At 38.6% G+C, this 16151-nt stretch overlaps 7 non-coding genes across 7 annotated transcripts; all 7 read left to right on the forward strand.

Moving 5' to 3' along the window:
- Positions 1-540: 540 nt before the first annotated feature.
- On the forward strand, positions 541-612 carry TRNAD-GUC (transfer RNA aspartic acid (anticodon GUC)). The gene has a single exon. It is a non-coding gene; the product is annotated as a tRNA-Asp (tRNA).
- A 633-nt stretch (positions 613-1245) lies between these two features.
- Positions 1246-1317, forward strand: TRNAD-GUC (transfer RNA aspartic acid (anticodon GUC)). The gene has a single exon. It is a non-coding gene; the product is annotated as a tRNA-Asp (tRNA).
- Positions 1318-1951: 634 nt separating this feature from the next.
- Positions 1952-2023, forward strand: TRNAD-GUC (transfer RNA aspartic acid (anticodon GUC)). Its single transcript has one exon. It is a non-coding gene; the product is annotated as a tRNA-Asp (tRNA).
- A 634-nt stretch (positions 2024-2657) lies between these two features.
- TRNAD-GUC (transfer RNA aspartic acid (anticodon GUC)) lies at positions 2658-2729 on the forward strand. The gene has a single exon. It is a non-coding gene; the product is annotated as a tRNA-Asp (tRNA).
- Positions 2730-4067: 1338 nt separating this feature from the next.
- TRNAD-GUC (transfer RNA aspartic acid (anticodon GUC)) lies at positions 4068-4139 on the forward strand. The gene has a single exon. It is a non-coding gene; the product is annotated as a tRNA-Asp (tRNA).
- A 1344-nt stretch (positions 4140-5483) lies between these two features.
- Positions 5484-5555, forward strand: TRNAD-GUC (transfer RNA aspartic acid (anticodon GUC)). Its single transcript has one exon. It is a non-coding gene; the product is annotated as a tRNA-Asp (tRNA).
- Positions 5556-6188: 633 nt separating this feature from the next.
- Positions 6189-6260, forward strand: TRNAD-GUC (transfer RNA aspartic acid (anticodon GUC)). The gene has a single exon. It is a non-coding gene; the product is annotated as a tRNA-Asp (tRNA).
- The last annotated feature ends 9891 nt before the right edge of the window (positions 6261-16151 follow it).

A 16151-nucleotide genomic window follows, 5' to 3' on the forward strand; every position in this document is an offset into this window, starting at 1 on the left:
AAAAGGTTGAATTCACTGATGGCCAAAATGCTTACTGATGTGTTAACTGAAATTCAGAATATGCTCTGAATATTTCAATATGCACAGGCGTACCATCAAAAACACTTTACATCTGCATTCTCTTGGAAAATGAGATGAAGCAGTGGTGAATCCTAGGCTGCTGTTCCACTCGATTGGCACAATTTACAAGTAGAATGACTGCTTTTGGTTACTAGTGACCCCTGGTGGCTAATAGTTATAAGCTGCAAATGGTAAAGTGAGCTGATTATATATATATATATAGATATATATAAATATATATATTGATAGTTAGAAAGATAGCCAGATAGACAGATCGATAGATAGATATTTATTTCAATGAAATAATTTCTTGATAAAACTGATTGTTTTTGGCTAGGAATTTCTGTATTGTAATATTTAGGAAAAAAGATTACTTGTCCTAACCAAAAGCAGCAAATCTGCCTATTACAATACTGTAAATTGATCGAGGGTATGCCTTAACCCCAAGGAGGTGAGCACTGTTTAACTGATGCCAATAAGTCCTCGTTAGTATAGTGGTCAGTATCCCCGCCTGTCACGCGGGAGACCGGGGTTCAATTCCCCGACGGGGAGGCGATTCATTTTATTCACACAATTAAATAAAATGATGTACTTTCTAACATTGTAAAATATATCTGTCATTATCCTTGCCTATTCCGATTGAGAAAAAAGGTTGAATTCACTGATGGCCAAAATGCTTACTGATGTGTTAACTGAAATTCAGAATATGCTCTGAATATTTCAATATGCACAGGCGTACCATCAAAAACACTTTACATCTGCATTCTCTTGGAAAATGAGATGAAGCAGTGGTGAATCCTAGGCTGCTGTTCCACTCGATTGGCACAATATACAAGTAGAATGACTGCTTTTGGTTAGTAGTGACCCCTGGTGGCTAATAGTTATAAGCTGCAAATGGTAAAGTCAGCTGATCATATATATATATATATATATATATAAATATATATATTGATAGTTAGAAAGATAGCCAGATAGACAGATCGATAGATAGATATTTATTTCAATGAAATAATTTCTTGATAAAACTGATTGTTTTTGGCTAAGAAAGTCTGTATTGTAATATTTAGGAAAAAAGATTACTTGTCCTAACCAAAAGCACAAATCTGCCTATTACAATACTGTGAATTGATCGAGGGTATGCCTTAACCCCAAGGAGGTGGGCACTGTTTAACTGATGCCAATAAGTCCTCGTTAGTATAGTGGTCAGTATCCCTGCCTGTCACGCGGGAGACCGGGGTTCAATTCCCCGACGGGGAGGCGATTCCTTTTATTCACACAATTAAATAAAATGATGCACTTTCTAACATTGTAAAATATATCTGTCATTATCCTTGCCTATTCCGATTGAGAAAAAAGGTTGAATTCACTGATGGCCAAAATGCTTACTGATGTGTTAACTGAAATTCAGAATATGCTCTGAATATTTCAATATGCACAAGCGTGCCATCAAAAACACTTTACATCTGCATTCTCTTGGAAAATGAGATGAAGCAGTGGTGAATCCTAGGCTGCTGTTCCACTCGATTGGCACAATTTACAAGTAGAATGACTGCTTTTGGTTACTAGTGACCCCTGGTGGCTAATAGTTATAAGCTGCAAATGGTAAAGTAAGCTGATTATATATATATATATAGATATATATAAATATATATATTGATAGTTAGAAAGATAGCCAGATAGACAGATCGATAGATAGATATTTATTTCAATGAAATAATTTCTTGATAAAACTGATTGTTTTTGGCTAGGAATTTCTGTATTGTAATATTTAGGAAAAAAGATTACTTGTCCTAACCAAAAGCAGCAAATCTGCCTATTACAATACTGTGAATTGATCGAGGGTATGCCTTAACCCCAAGGAGGTGAGCACTGTTTAACTGATGCCAATAAGTCCTCGTTAGTATAGTGGTCAGTATCCCCGCCTGTCACGCGTGAGACCGGGGTTCAATTCCCCGACGGGGAGGCGATTCCTTTTATTCACACAATTAAATAAAATGATGTACTTTCTAACATTGTAAAATATATCTGTCATTATCCTTGCCTATTCCGATTGAGAAAAAAGGTTGAATTCACTGATGGCCAAAATGCTTACTGATGTGTTAACTGAAATTCAGAATATGCTCTGAATATTTCAATATGCACAGGCGTACCATCAAAAACACTTTACATCTGCATTCTCTTGGAAAATGAGATGAAGCAGTGGTGAATCCTAGGCTGCTGTTCCACTCGATTGGCACAATTTACAAGTAGAATGACTGCTTTTGGTTACTAGTGACCCCTGGTGGCTAATAGTTATAAGCTGCAAATGGTAAAGTGAGCTGATTATATATATATATATAGATATATATAAATATATATATTGATAGTTAGAAAGATAGCCAGATAGACAGATCGATAGATAGATATTTATTTCAATGAAATAATTTCTTGATAAAACTGATTGTTTTTGGCTAGGAATTTCTGTATTGTAATATTTAGGAAAAAAGATTACTTGTCCTAACCAAAAGCAGCAAATCTGCCTATTACAATACTGTAAATTGATCGAGGGTATGCCTTAACCCCAAGGAGGTGAGCACTGTTTAACTGATGCCAATAAGTCCTCGTTAGTATAGTGGTCAGTATCCCCGCCTGTCACGCGGGAGACCGGGGTTCAATTCCCCGACGGGGAGGCGATTCCTTTTATTCACACAATTAAATAAAATGATGTACTTTCTAACATTGTAAAATATATCTGTCATTATCCTTGCCTATTCCGATTGAGAAAAAAGGTTGAATTCACTGATGGCCAAAATGCTTACTGATGTGTTAACTGAAATTCAGAATATGCTCTGAATATTTCAATATGCACAGGCGTACCATCAAAAACACTTTACATCTGCATTCTCTTGGAAAATGAGATGAAGCAGTGGTGAATCCTAGGCTGCTGTTCCACTCGATTGGCACAATATACAAGTAGAATGACTGCTTTTGGTTAGTAGTGACCCCTGGTGGCTAATAGTTATAAGCTGCAAATGGTAAAGTCAGCTGATCATATATATATATATATATATATAAATATATATATTGATAGTTAGAAAGATAGCCAGATAGACAGATCGATAGATAGATATTTATTTCAATGAAATAATTTCTTGATAAAACTGATTGTTTTTGGCTAGGAAATTCTGTATTGTAATATTTAGGAAAAAAGATTACTTGTCCTAACCAAAAGCAGCAAATCTGCCTATTACAATACTGTGAATTGATCGAGGGTATGCCTTAACCCCAAGGAGGTGAGCACTGTTTAATTGATGCCAATAAGTCCTCGTTTGTATAGTGGTCAGTATCCCCGCCTGTCACGCGGGAGACCGGGGATCAATTCCCCGACGGGGAGGCGATTCATTTTATTCACACAATTAAATAAAATGATGTACTTTCTAACATTGTAAAATATATCTGTCATTATCCTTGCCTATTCCGATTGAGAAAAAAGGTTGAATTCACTGATGGCCAAAATGCTTACTGATGTGTTAACTGAAATTCAGAATATGCTCTGAATATTTCAATATGCACAGGCGTACCATCAAAAACACTTTACATCTGCATTCTCTTGGAAAATGAGATGAAGCAGTGGTGAATCCTAGGCTGCTGTTCCACTCGATTGGCACAATTTACAAGTAGAATGACTGCTTTTGGTTACTAGTGACCCCTGGTGGCTAATAGTTATAAGCTGCAAATGGTAAAGTGAGCTGATTATATATATATATATAGATATATATAAATATATATATTGATAGTTAGAAAGATAGCCAGATAGACAGATCGATAGATAGATATTTATTTCAATGAAATAATTTCTTGATAAAACTGATTGTTTTTGGCTAGGAATTTCTGTATTGTAATATTTAGGAAAAAAGATTACTTGTCCTAACCAAAAGCAGCAAATCTGCCTATTACAATACTGTGAATTGATCGAGGGTATGCCTTAACCCCAAGGAGGTGAGCACTGTTTAACTGATGCCAATAGGTCCTCGTTAGTATAGTGGTCAGTATCCCTGCCTGTCACGCGGGAGACCGGGGTTCAATTCCCCGACGGGGATGTGATTCCTTTTATTCACACAATTAAATAAAATGATGCACTTTCTAACATTGTAAAATATATCTGTCATTATCCTTGCCTATTCCGATTGAGAAAAAAGGTTGAATTCACTGATGGACAAAATGCTTACTGATGTGTTAACTGAAATTCAGAATATGCTCTGAATATTTCAATATGCACAAGCGTACCATCAAAAACACTTTACATCTGCATTCTCTTGGAAAATGAGATGAAGCAGTGGTGAATCCTAGGCTGCTGTTCCACTCGATTGGCACAATTTACAAGTAGAATGACTGCTTTTGGTTACTAGTGACCCCTGGTGGCTAATAGTTATAAGCTGCAAATGGTAAAGTGAGCTGATTATATATATATATATATAGATATATATAAATATATATATTGATAGTTAGAAAGATAGCCAGATAGACAGATCGATAGATAGATATTTATTTCAATGAAATAATTTCTTGATAAAACTGATTGTTTTTGGCTAGGAATTTCTGTATTGTAATATTTAGGAAAAAAGATTACTTGTCCTAACCAAAAGCAGCAAATCTGCCTATTACAATAATGTGAATTGATCGAGGGTATGCCTTAACCCCAAGGAGGTGAGCACTGTTTAACTGATGCCAATAAGTCCTCGTCAGTATAGTGGTCAATATCCCCACCTGTCACGCGGGAGACCGGTGTTCAATTCCCCGACGGGGAGGCGATTCATTTTATTCACACAATTAAATAAAATGATGTACTTTCTAACATTGTAAAATATATCTGTCATTATCCTTGCCTATTCTGATTGAGAAAAAAGGTTGAATTCACTGATGGCCAAAATGCTTACTGATGTGTTAACTGAAATTCAGAATATGCTCTGAATATTTCAATATGCACAGGCGTACCATCAAAAACACTTTACATCTGCATTCTCTTGGAAAATGAGATGAAGCAGTGGTGAATCCTAGGCTGCTGTTCCACTCGATTGGCACAATTTACAAGTAGAATGACTGCTTTTGGTTAGTAGTGACCCCTGGTGGCTAATAGTTATAAGCTGCAAATGGTAAAGTGAGCTGATTATATATATATATATATAGATATATATAAATATATATATTGATAGTTAGAAAGATAGCCAGATAGACAGATCGATAGATAGATATTTATTTCAATGAAATAATTTCTTGATAAAACTGATTGTTTTTGGCTAGGAATTTCTGTATTGTAATATTTAGGAAAAAAGATTACTTGTCCTAACCAAAAGCAGCAAATCTGCCTATTACAATACTGTGAATTGATCGAGGGTATGCCTTAACCCCAACGAGGTGAGCACTGTTTAACTGATGCCAATAAGTCCTCGTTAGTATAGTGGTCAGTATCCCCGCCTGTCACGCGGGAGACCGGGGTTCAATTCCCCGACGGGGAGGCGATTCCTTTTATTCACACAATTAAATAAAATGATGCACTTTCTAACATTGTAAAATATATCTGTCATTATCCTTGCCTATTCCGATTGAGAAAAAAGGTTGAATTCACGATGGACAAAATGCTTACTGATGTGTTAACTGAAATTCAGAATATGCTCTGAATATTTCAATATGCACAGGCGTACCATCAAAAACACTTTACATCTGCATTCTCTTGGAAAAAGAGATGAAGCAGTGGTGAATCCTAGGCTGCTGTTCCACTCGATTGGCACAATTTACAAGTAGAATGACTGCTTTTGGTTACTAGTGACCCCTGGTGGCTAATAGTTATAAGCTACAAATGGTAAAGTGAGCTGATTATATATATATATATAGATATATATAAATATATATATTGATAGTTAGAAAGATAGCCAGATAGACAGATCGTTAGATAGATATTTATTTTAATGAAATAATTTCTTGATAAAACTGATTGTTTTTGGCTAGGAATTTCTGTATTGTAATATTTAGGAAAAAAGATTACTTGTCCTAACCAAAAGCAGCAAATCTGCCTATTACAATACTGTGAATTGATCGAGGGTATGCCTTAACCCCAAGGAGGTGAGCACTGTTTAACTGATGCCAATAAGTCCTCGTTAGTATAGTGGTCAGTATCCCCGCCTGTCACGCGGGAGACCGGGGTTCAATTCCCTGACGGGGAGGCGATTCCTTTTATTCACACAATTAAATAAAATGATGCACTTTCTAACATTGTAAAATATATCTGTCATTATCCTTGCCTATTCCGATTGAGAAAAAAGGTTGAATTCACTGATGGACAAAATGCTTACTGATGTGTTAACTGAAATTCAGAATATGCTCTGAATATTTCAATATGCACAGGCGTACCATCAAAAACAATTTACATCTGCATTCTCTTGGAAAATGAGATGAAGCAGTGGTGAATCCTAGGCTGCTGTTCCACTCGATTGGCACAATTTACAAGTAGAATGACTGCTTTTGGTTAGTAGTGACCCCTGGTGGCTAATAGTTATAAGCTGCAAATGGTAAAGTGAGCTGATTATTACCTACTGGCGGTCGCCAGTAGGTATATATAGTTAGGATTTTTTCTCTATGGGTTTTTTGAAAATTCTATGTCTAATAACTTTGGCGTTTGTGGACGGAATTGGCTGAAATTTTCAGGAAAATGGCACATTTTGTTTCTGAGCAGCCCCTGAAAAGTTTGGGGGGGTTCATCAAGGGGGGGCCGAGAAAAAAGGGGGGTCCCAAAACGCGTTTTTCCTATGTTAATTTCCATAGGGCGGTTGGCCTCACTTTTAGCCCGAACGGCTGAATGGATTTGCACGAAACTTGGCAAAATTGTAGGGACTGGTAGCCCGATGTGCCTTTTGTAGGTCTCAATATATGTGCTTCAGTGGATTTTGAGAAATTAAGGTTCAAAAAAAGATATATATCTGTAACCGCGGACTGGGCAGCGCTCCGCTACGCGTACTTTTCGCGCGACGGAGCTTTGTGAAGCGAAGCTGATTGGTTCTCCGGCGTCTGTCAACATTCCAAACAGTCCGTAGCGGCCGCCATCTTGTCTCTCGGTAGGATCGAGAGACAAGGGGAGGCGAAAGCGAAGGGGCAAATGACCATAAGGGGGAATAGTAGATCCTCGCTGACCCCCTAGGTTTGATGTGGAGGTTTTAAAAGGGCCCCGCGGGGCAAAAAAAAATAATAATAATAATAATTGAACGGCTGAATGGATTTGCACGAAACTTGGCAAAATATTAGGGACTGGTAGCCCGATGTGCCTTTGCTAGGTCTCAATATATGTGCTCCAGTGGATTTTGAGAAATTAACGTTCAAAAAAAGATATATATCTGTAACAGCGCTCCGCTTTGCGTAACGGAGGTTTGCGAAGCTGATTGGTCATTCTGTCACTGGGCTATAGTTGGGCTACATCTGGCTGATATTTGGGCTACATTTGTTTTTTTGTGTGTCTGGCGGCCATCTTTGGGCTACATTGGGCTACATTGGGCTTCATTGGGCTACATTCGGCTAATTAGCAAATAGCTCATCGCAAACTAGGAATGGTAAAGAATCGCTATTTATTCCTTAAAGTTCGCTATTTAGGAAATGCAAATAACTTTGATGATACATATGGCGGTTCATCTCTAACAAGATAAGAAGCATAGGGATACATTTATGATGACTGGCGCATCACCAGGGATGTGTTAGTCATTCTGTGCCGCTGTTCCGTCACCTATGGTGTGCTGCATTTACAATGCGGCGCATCATGGGGCAAAAACAGCACAGATGCGTGATGTATCTGTGCCGTAAAGGTGGCGCATTGCTGGAGTTGTATCGCAAGTGTGATGAAGCTCCAGCAAGGGTCGGGGGTGCCCCTGACGCAGGGTTTCTGTTCTCACACAGAACTGTGGACAGAGGATTGGAACCTCGGCGAATGCATTGCTGGAGTTGTATCGCAAGTGTGATGAAGCTCCAGCAAGGGTCGGGGGTGCCCCTGTCGCAGGGTTTCTGTTCTCACACAGAACTGTGGACAGAGGATTGGAACCTCGGCGAATTAGGGTGTCCCAAAACTCACGTTAGTAATCAAAAACTATTTAGCAAGCTAGGTACAGTGTCACATTGGATATAACAAACTCTCAATGTTTAGACAATCCAGAATATGAACTTATAGTACCTCAGGATACGTGGAACTCATGAACAGTCGGTCGTTATAGATTTCTTAGAAACCAGAACATGGAGTTAAGAAGAACAGATGTGTATTTGAAATGTTTATTTACTAATGCCGTCTTCTCAGGCGTAGTACCTTAGATAATAAAAGTACACATATTATCAGTAGCAAAATTACCAGCATAGTTACTAGTACATAAAAAGTGAATGGTGATAGTATGTTAACATGCTGTAAATGAATAAGAGTTAGCAACACTTATAAGCAGCCGCGGGCCGTGGAGGGAGTTACGGTGAGGCAGGGAGGCGGGGAGGGGGAGAAGCAGGGTGGAGAATACAAGTACACATATTATCAGTAGCAAAAGTACCAGCATAGTTACTAGTACATAAAAAGCGAATGGTGACAGTATGTTAACATGCTGTAAATGAATAAGAGTTAGCAACACTTATAAGCAGCCGCGGGCCGTGGAGGGAGTTACGGTGGGGCAGGGAGGCGGGGAGGGGGAGGGGCAAGGTAGAGAGGGCTGCACCCTGCTTCTCCCCCTCCCCGCCTCCCTGCCCCATCGTAACTCCCTCCACGGCCCGCGGCTGCTTATATCTCACCCTCCCTAATACACATATTATATTATTTGCTAAGAAGGTCTCTTTGTGTTGGTTTAGGGCGTGCCCATACTTTAGTGTCTTAGATTTGAAGGAATCACATCAGCATACACCAGCTCTCTCTTCATGTGAACCGCATCAACTGTTGTGTATGTGTGTTCGGCAAAGCAATATAAAACCCGCCTCATGCCCAGAATTGGCAGAAGTTGCACTTATGTTATGAGTATGAAGTCGTGGAGATCAGACCTCATAACAATTCTGTATCGTGTTGTTCTTGAAACTTTAGCACTCGCTGTACAGATATAGTTTAACAAGTAAAGCAGATAGTAGACCAATAACATATTATTCTCATGTAAACCACGATGAACTACTAGGTGGAAAGCTAAAGCAACAAGTAAGTGTCGTGTGCAGAAGTTGCAAAAAAGGAAAAATGGCGTTTAAACCGGTAATGAGCCCATGCTAACTTAACACGGTGTAAAGATATCCAGGACCTAGATGACACCTCCTCATGATCCGGAAACGAACTGAATAAGATAATAGAAGTGCCATCTCATGAGAGCAGATTGCAAGTTTATATGTGGACGGTCCGCAAGGTAAAGCATTAAAAACTAGGAAAATTTAATGCTAAAGAAAAATAAAACAGCCAAGTACTTTATCGAGTCTTAAGCCAATAGGCAAGGTAAATAATAAAAACTTGACAAATAAGTCAATGAATTGTCAATGAAATGCTAGTACTCAGCATATCAAACATGAAAAAGGTCTATGACATAACTGTGTATGCAAAATAAGCTGCAACAGCCTCCAATAGGAAGTCACCGTCTTCATCCGAAAACAGTTCAGCCATCCAATTTAAAAGCGGAAAAGAACATACGTGCTCTCCCAGCACCGGATCCTCTATCACCATCAGAGGACAGATCGGTGGGTTTTCAAGAAAGCTCTGTACCAAGAAAGACTGTGCTGCCGCCAGTAAATTCCAGGGACCAAGTAGTCCATGCATCAATGCCACAGCCATAATCCTTTCGCCAGGACAAACCAACTCGTGAGTAATGATAGGAGTCATCAGCTGATTAAAGTCGACGTCAGGAGAAACCGGTCCGCAGAGACACAAATCAATGGCCCAATCGAAATCACAGGTCAGGCAGTGAAATACAGGCTGGACACAGGTGAAGTAGGAGAACCGAAAAGATAATCCATATGCCGTGCTTAATATCGCCAACGGCATTGTGCCATAATATTCTAGCATGCGATTGCGGAACAGTGTCAGCAGCTGCAGGGTCGGAGGTTGCATAGGAGGGACATCCATATTTAAAAATGTAAAAAAGCACAAGAGCGTCCGCTGGTAATGCAAGTAAAAATGCCAATCCACGAACCAGAGTGCAGAAAATACAATGAAAGGAAGGAGGGATGACTCCAAAGATTTTCTCAAATGAAGTCACGAGACCACTGGTAACAACTTTAAAAAAGTGTGCCAGGGATTTTGTGGAGGATGCGTTAAAGATAGTCGGAAACATGTTGCTGAAATTGAAAGGCAAACCTGTGTACGGGTGTTCGCTATGTGAAGTACGAAAGTTTCACGGGCCGAACTCAAGGCCACCTCTCTCTGAGACAAAAGAGCTCTTATTCTTGCCATGCCGTTGAAACGTGTCCCAAGGTTGGTATTTGTGGCCAGATTGAAAACTCCCTATGTTCATGTGTGGGAGGAAATAGAACATTTCGGCAGCAAATAACCCGTTCACTTACTGTTACGATAAAAGGAATACTTTTAATTAACTCTTCAACAATCTTCATTATTGAGCATCAAATAACTACCATTTTCCAACAACTTGAACGTGGGGATGATAGCAGGAACTGGCGTGCTTTGCAACACGCAAGCCATATTTGGTCGGTGTTTGTTGCATGAATCGTGTAACTGTATGTGCCTACACATTAGTGAATGATCTGGCGTCTCAGTGCATTCCTCTCCATTCAGATAAACTTCTTGATCATCTTTGAAACATCTGTATGTGTATGGAAGCGACCAGACCTCATGAAGAAAAGCACTACCTAAAGGTTCATAACGACCTATTGGTATATATTTCATACAATTTGAAAACTTATATAAAGCAAAAGGCAGCGTTATTAAACCGTGGATAAGGCATGTTGCCAAAAAACCCGCAATCCTCTGCTGATGATGTCACTGAGCATGTCATGAATGATGTAATATGTGACATCATCAGCAGTGGATTACGGGTAATGGTATCTCTAGTTTACTCCCCTATAGCTGTCTTTCTTTTAACATAAGTGTGTGTTTCCTTCCCTTATACTTACTGTTTTTGGGTCGCTTCCGGTTCGCGTACCAGCGAGCGAACTGGGAAGCGAACTAAGAGAAATAGAGGTTGGCACAGTTCCAAATATTGTACCAATTTTTTAATAACGGGGAGGTAGTTCTGAAAAGAACTTTTTTTTTAATTTTTCTGAACATTTTTTTACTGTTTTTGAATTTTTCGGAACAGTTTTATATTTTTTTGGGTTTTTCTTGGAGGGGGCAATGAAAACGATTCATTGTAAAGGGCTCAACAGGAGCAACAAAACAAAAAAAAGAAGTATTTATTATTTTGGGCGTTTCGGACAAACTTGCATATGATAGTCAATAGCTCTGTTGAGCAGAGTGATGCTTCTTTCTCCGTAGGAAATGAATCCATCGCAAAATGCGCAGATGTGTTTTACATCACCAAATCTCATTTGTATATTTGGCACCATCTCCCTGCCCTCTGGTCCCGTTACTTCCGGTACAACAGATCTTCTGGCCATAATAGGGAGATTATCTAGGTCGTTCCGAAACTGTGCAGCACTGTAGTTGTTAGGATGCCACCTAGTCATATGGCGATGCATTGTGTAGTTTCCGAAACTGTATTTTTTGTCGGTCCCTCTGGACAGTCTATCTTGACATATAAGGCAAGTTACGTATCTTGCATTTACCTTTTTCTGACCTTTGGGAATTTTAAAGAATTGCCAAATGAAGTTTTCTTTCCGGCGAGACGTCCTGGGCTGCTCAGGCAAAAACTGCCTCTCTTCGTGCTCTTCCTCCTGGTCTTGTTCTTCTTCTTCTTGCTGAATTATAACTTCAGCAGGTGGTCCTCTCTTCCTTGGAGGTGGTGGAGGTGGTGGGGAAGCACCAGCTGAAGCTACTAAAGAAGCCATTGCTCAGTGATCACAAAGGGTCTTTCTCTCACAATGATGAAAGTCACAGTGAGGAAAGAAGGAGGGATTTTCATCATTTGGGAAAAACAAGAGTTCTTAACCAATCAAAAGTGTTCATTTTAGATTATATGACCTAGTCTTACATCATTAGGAAACCAAAAGTGAAATGAACCAATGAAAAGTGTTATTACCAAGTCACATGACTTGCTGTGTTTACGTTAAGCGCTTTGCAGGGCCTCCCGGTTTGCTTCCAGAAACCTGCGCTTTGCGACTCGCTTCGTGTACCAGTTCGCTAACGTAGCACGTCATATGACGTATCACGCGACAACGTGAAACGTCATGCGGACGGGAGGCGTCACGATGTTGTTTTCTAACGCGCCACTTGCGGTAAAGAAACGTTTACCGGCTCGCGGTCTATTTCGCGGCATCAAGGTCAGCTAACGGGAAGCTTCCCGATTCGCGAAGCGGGAACGAAGAAAAAAAAATATTTAAAAAAAAAATTATTCATAAACATATAAAATATATTTTTGGATTTAAAGAAGAATACATTTTACAGCTACAGATATTAGCTGTTAAAAAACCAATGAAATTCACAGAAAAAACCATAGGTTATAGACCATATATAGTTAGGAATTAGCATTTACAAAACCTTGAAAATTCACTGAAAAAACCATAGGTTATAGACCATATATAGTTAGGAATTAGCATTTAGAAAACCTTATTTTACTCACACAAAACCATTGAAATTCCATATATAGTTAGTTGCACTAACTATATATCGCGCACCCGCAATCCACTGCTGATGATGTCACATATTACATCATTCATGACATGGTCAGTGACATCACTGATGACATCACTGATGACATCTCAAATGACATCACTGATGACAACATCCAGTGACTGTATGTTTCTGTAAAGTTAAAATATGTCTTAGATATTGAAGAATGAGTGGATGTATAAGTGTCTGGATGAAGGATTTAGTAGGTGCGTGACTGACTGTATGAGTGAGTGATTAAATGTGTCTCACTGAATGCATGGGTTAGTGACTAAACTGTCTTAATTTGTGCATCATTATGTCTGTTGTGATGTAAACTGCTGCATGTGTTGATCATTAGCTATACGAGAGGCTATATGTGTTATTAATTGGTTGCCCAAGTATTTCTATGGGAGATTGAGTTTGTGTGGGGGTGGCTGGGAGGTGTGTGACTCTGTGCATAGATGTGTGAGCAGTTGATTCACTAGGTGTATGAGTTCAAGAGTGCATGTGGAAAAAGCTACATGGGCGGTTGACTGTGTGCATGAGTGTATTGATGAGTGAATGGATATCTCAATGCTACATGTCATAGTAAGTACATATGTAAAACACAGTACATGTGAGAGTTGGCATATATAAATAACTGTGCATGAGAGCCACTGAATGTGTGAGTGGCTGTATGGATCATTGTGAACTTGTATCAGGGATTGTATAAGAGAGTAAATATGTGTTAGTATATGTTTGAATAAGTAAGGTGTGTATAACTGTATAGTTGAGGAAATGGAGGTGAGATTGTTTCTTTGCATGACTGACTAGGTGTGTGAGTAACTCCATGGATGAGTGACAGTGTGTGAGTGTCTGTATACACTGAGTGTATCTAAGGTTATATTAGAGTCTGAAGAGGTTTATCGTATTAGCACAAGAATGATGTCAAATGAGATGTCATCAGTGATGTCATCAGTGATGTCATTTGAGATGTCATCAGTGATGTCATCAGTGATGTCACTGACCATGTCATGAATGATGTAATATGTGACATCATCAGCAGTGGATTGCGGGTGAGCGATATATAGTTAGTGCAACTAACTATATATGGAATTTCAATGGTTTTGTGTGAGTAAAATAAGGTTTTCTAAATGCTAATTCCTAACTATATATGGTCTATAACCTATGGTTTTTTCAGTGAATATATATATATATAGATACATATAAATATATATATTGATAGTTAGAAAGATAGCCAGATAGACAGATCGATAGATAGATATTTATTTCAATGAAATAATTTCTTGATAAAACTGATTGTTTTTGGCTAGGAATTTCTGTATTGTAATATTTAGGAAAAAAGATTACTTGTCCTAACCAAAAGCAGCAAATCTGCCTATTACAATACTGTGAATTGATCGAGGGTATGCCTTAACCCCAAGGAGGTGAGCACTGTTTAACTGATGCCAATAAGTCCTCGTTAGTATAGTGGTCAGTATCCCCGCCTGTCACGCGGGAGACAGGGGTTCAATTCCCCGACGGGGAGGCGATTCATTTTATTCACACAATTAAATAAAATGATGTACTTTCTAACATTGTAAAATATATCTGTCATTATCCTTGCCTATTCCGATTGAGAAAAAAGGTTGAATTCACTGATGGCCAAAATGCTTACTGATGTGTTAACTGAAATTCAGAATATGCTCTGAATATTTCAATATGCACAGGCGTACCATCAAAAACACTTTACATCTGCATTCTCTTGGAAAATGAGATGAAGCAGTGGTGAATCCTAGGCTGCTGTTCCACTCGATTGGCACAATATACAAGTAGAATGACTGCTTTTGGTTAGTAGTGACCCCTGGTGGCTAATAGTTATAAGCTGCAAATGGTAAAGTGAGCTGATCATATATATATAGATATATATAAATATATATATTGATAGTTAGAAAGATAGCCAGATAGACAGATCGATAGATAGATATTTATTTCAATGAAATAATTTCTTGATAAAACTGATTGTTTTTGGCTAGGAAATTCTGTATTATAATATTTAGGAAAAAAGATTACTTGTCCTAACCAAAAGCAGCAAATCTGCCTATTACAATACTGTGAATTGATCGAGGGTATGCCTTAACCCCAAGGAGGTGAGCACTGTTTAACTGATGGCAATAAGTCCTCGTTTGTATAGTGGTCAGTATCCCCGCCTGTCACGCGGGAGACCGGCGTTCAATTCCCCGACGGGGAGGCGATTCATTTTATTCACACAATTAAATAAAATGATGTACTTTCTAACATTGTAAAATATATCTGTCAATATCCTTGCCTATTCCGATTGAGAAAAAAGGTTGAATTCACTGATGGCCAAAATGCTTACTGATGTGTTAACTGAAATTCAGAATATGCTCTGAATATTTCAATATGCACAGGCGTACCATCAAAAACACTTTACATCTGCATTCTCTTGGAAAATGAGATGAAGCAGTGGTGAATCCTAGGCTGCTGTTCCACTCGATTGGCACAATTTACAAGTAGAATGACTGCTTTTGGTTACTAGTGACCCCTGGTGGCTAATAGTTATAAGCTACAAATGGTAAAGTGAGCTGATTATATATATATATATATATAGATATATATAAATATATATATTGATAGTTAGAAAGATAGCCAGATAGACAGATCGATAGATAGATATTTATTTCAATGAAATAATTTTTTGATAAAACTGATTGTTTTTGGCTAGGAATTTCTGTATTGTAATATTTAGGAAAAAAGATTACTTGTCCTAACCAAAAGCAGCAAATCTGCCTATTACAATACTGTGAATTGCTCGAGGGTATGCCTTAACCCCAAGGAGGTGAGCACTGTTTAACTGATGCCAATAAGTCCTCGTTAGTATAGTGGTCAGTATCCCCGCCTGTCACGCGGGAGACCGGGGTTCAATTCCCCAAAGGGGAGGCGATTCCTTTTATTCACACAATTAAATAAAATGATGCACTTTCTAACATTGTAAAATATATCTGTCATTATCCTTGCCTATTCCGATTGAGAAAAAAGGTTGAATTCACTGATGGACAAAATGCTTACTGATGTGTAAACTGAAATTCAGAATATGCTCTGAATATTTCAATATGCACAGGCGTACCATCAAAAACACTTTACATCTGCATTCTCTTGGAAAATGAGATGAAGCAGTGGTGAAACCTCGGCTGCTGTTCCACTCGATTGGCACAATTTACAAGTAGAATGACTGCTTTTGGTTAGTAGTGACCCCTGGTGGCTAATAGTTATAAGCTGCAAATGGTAAAGTGAGCTGATTATATATATATATATATATATAGATATATATAAATATATATATTGATAGTTAGAAAGATAGCCAGATAGACAG

This window comes from Lissotriton helveticus, chromosome 1_2 (genome assembly GCF_964261635.1).
Source record: "Lissotriton helveticus chromosome 1_2, aLisHel1.1, whole genome shotgun sequence".
Classification (NCBI taxonomy): Eukaryota; Metazoa; Chordata; class Amphibia; order Caudata; family Salamandridae; genus Lissotriton; species Lissotriton helveticus.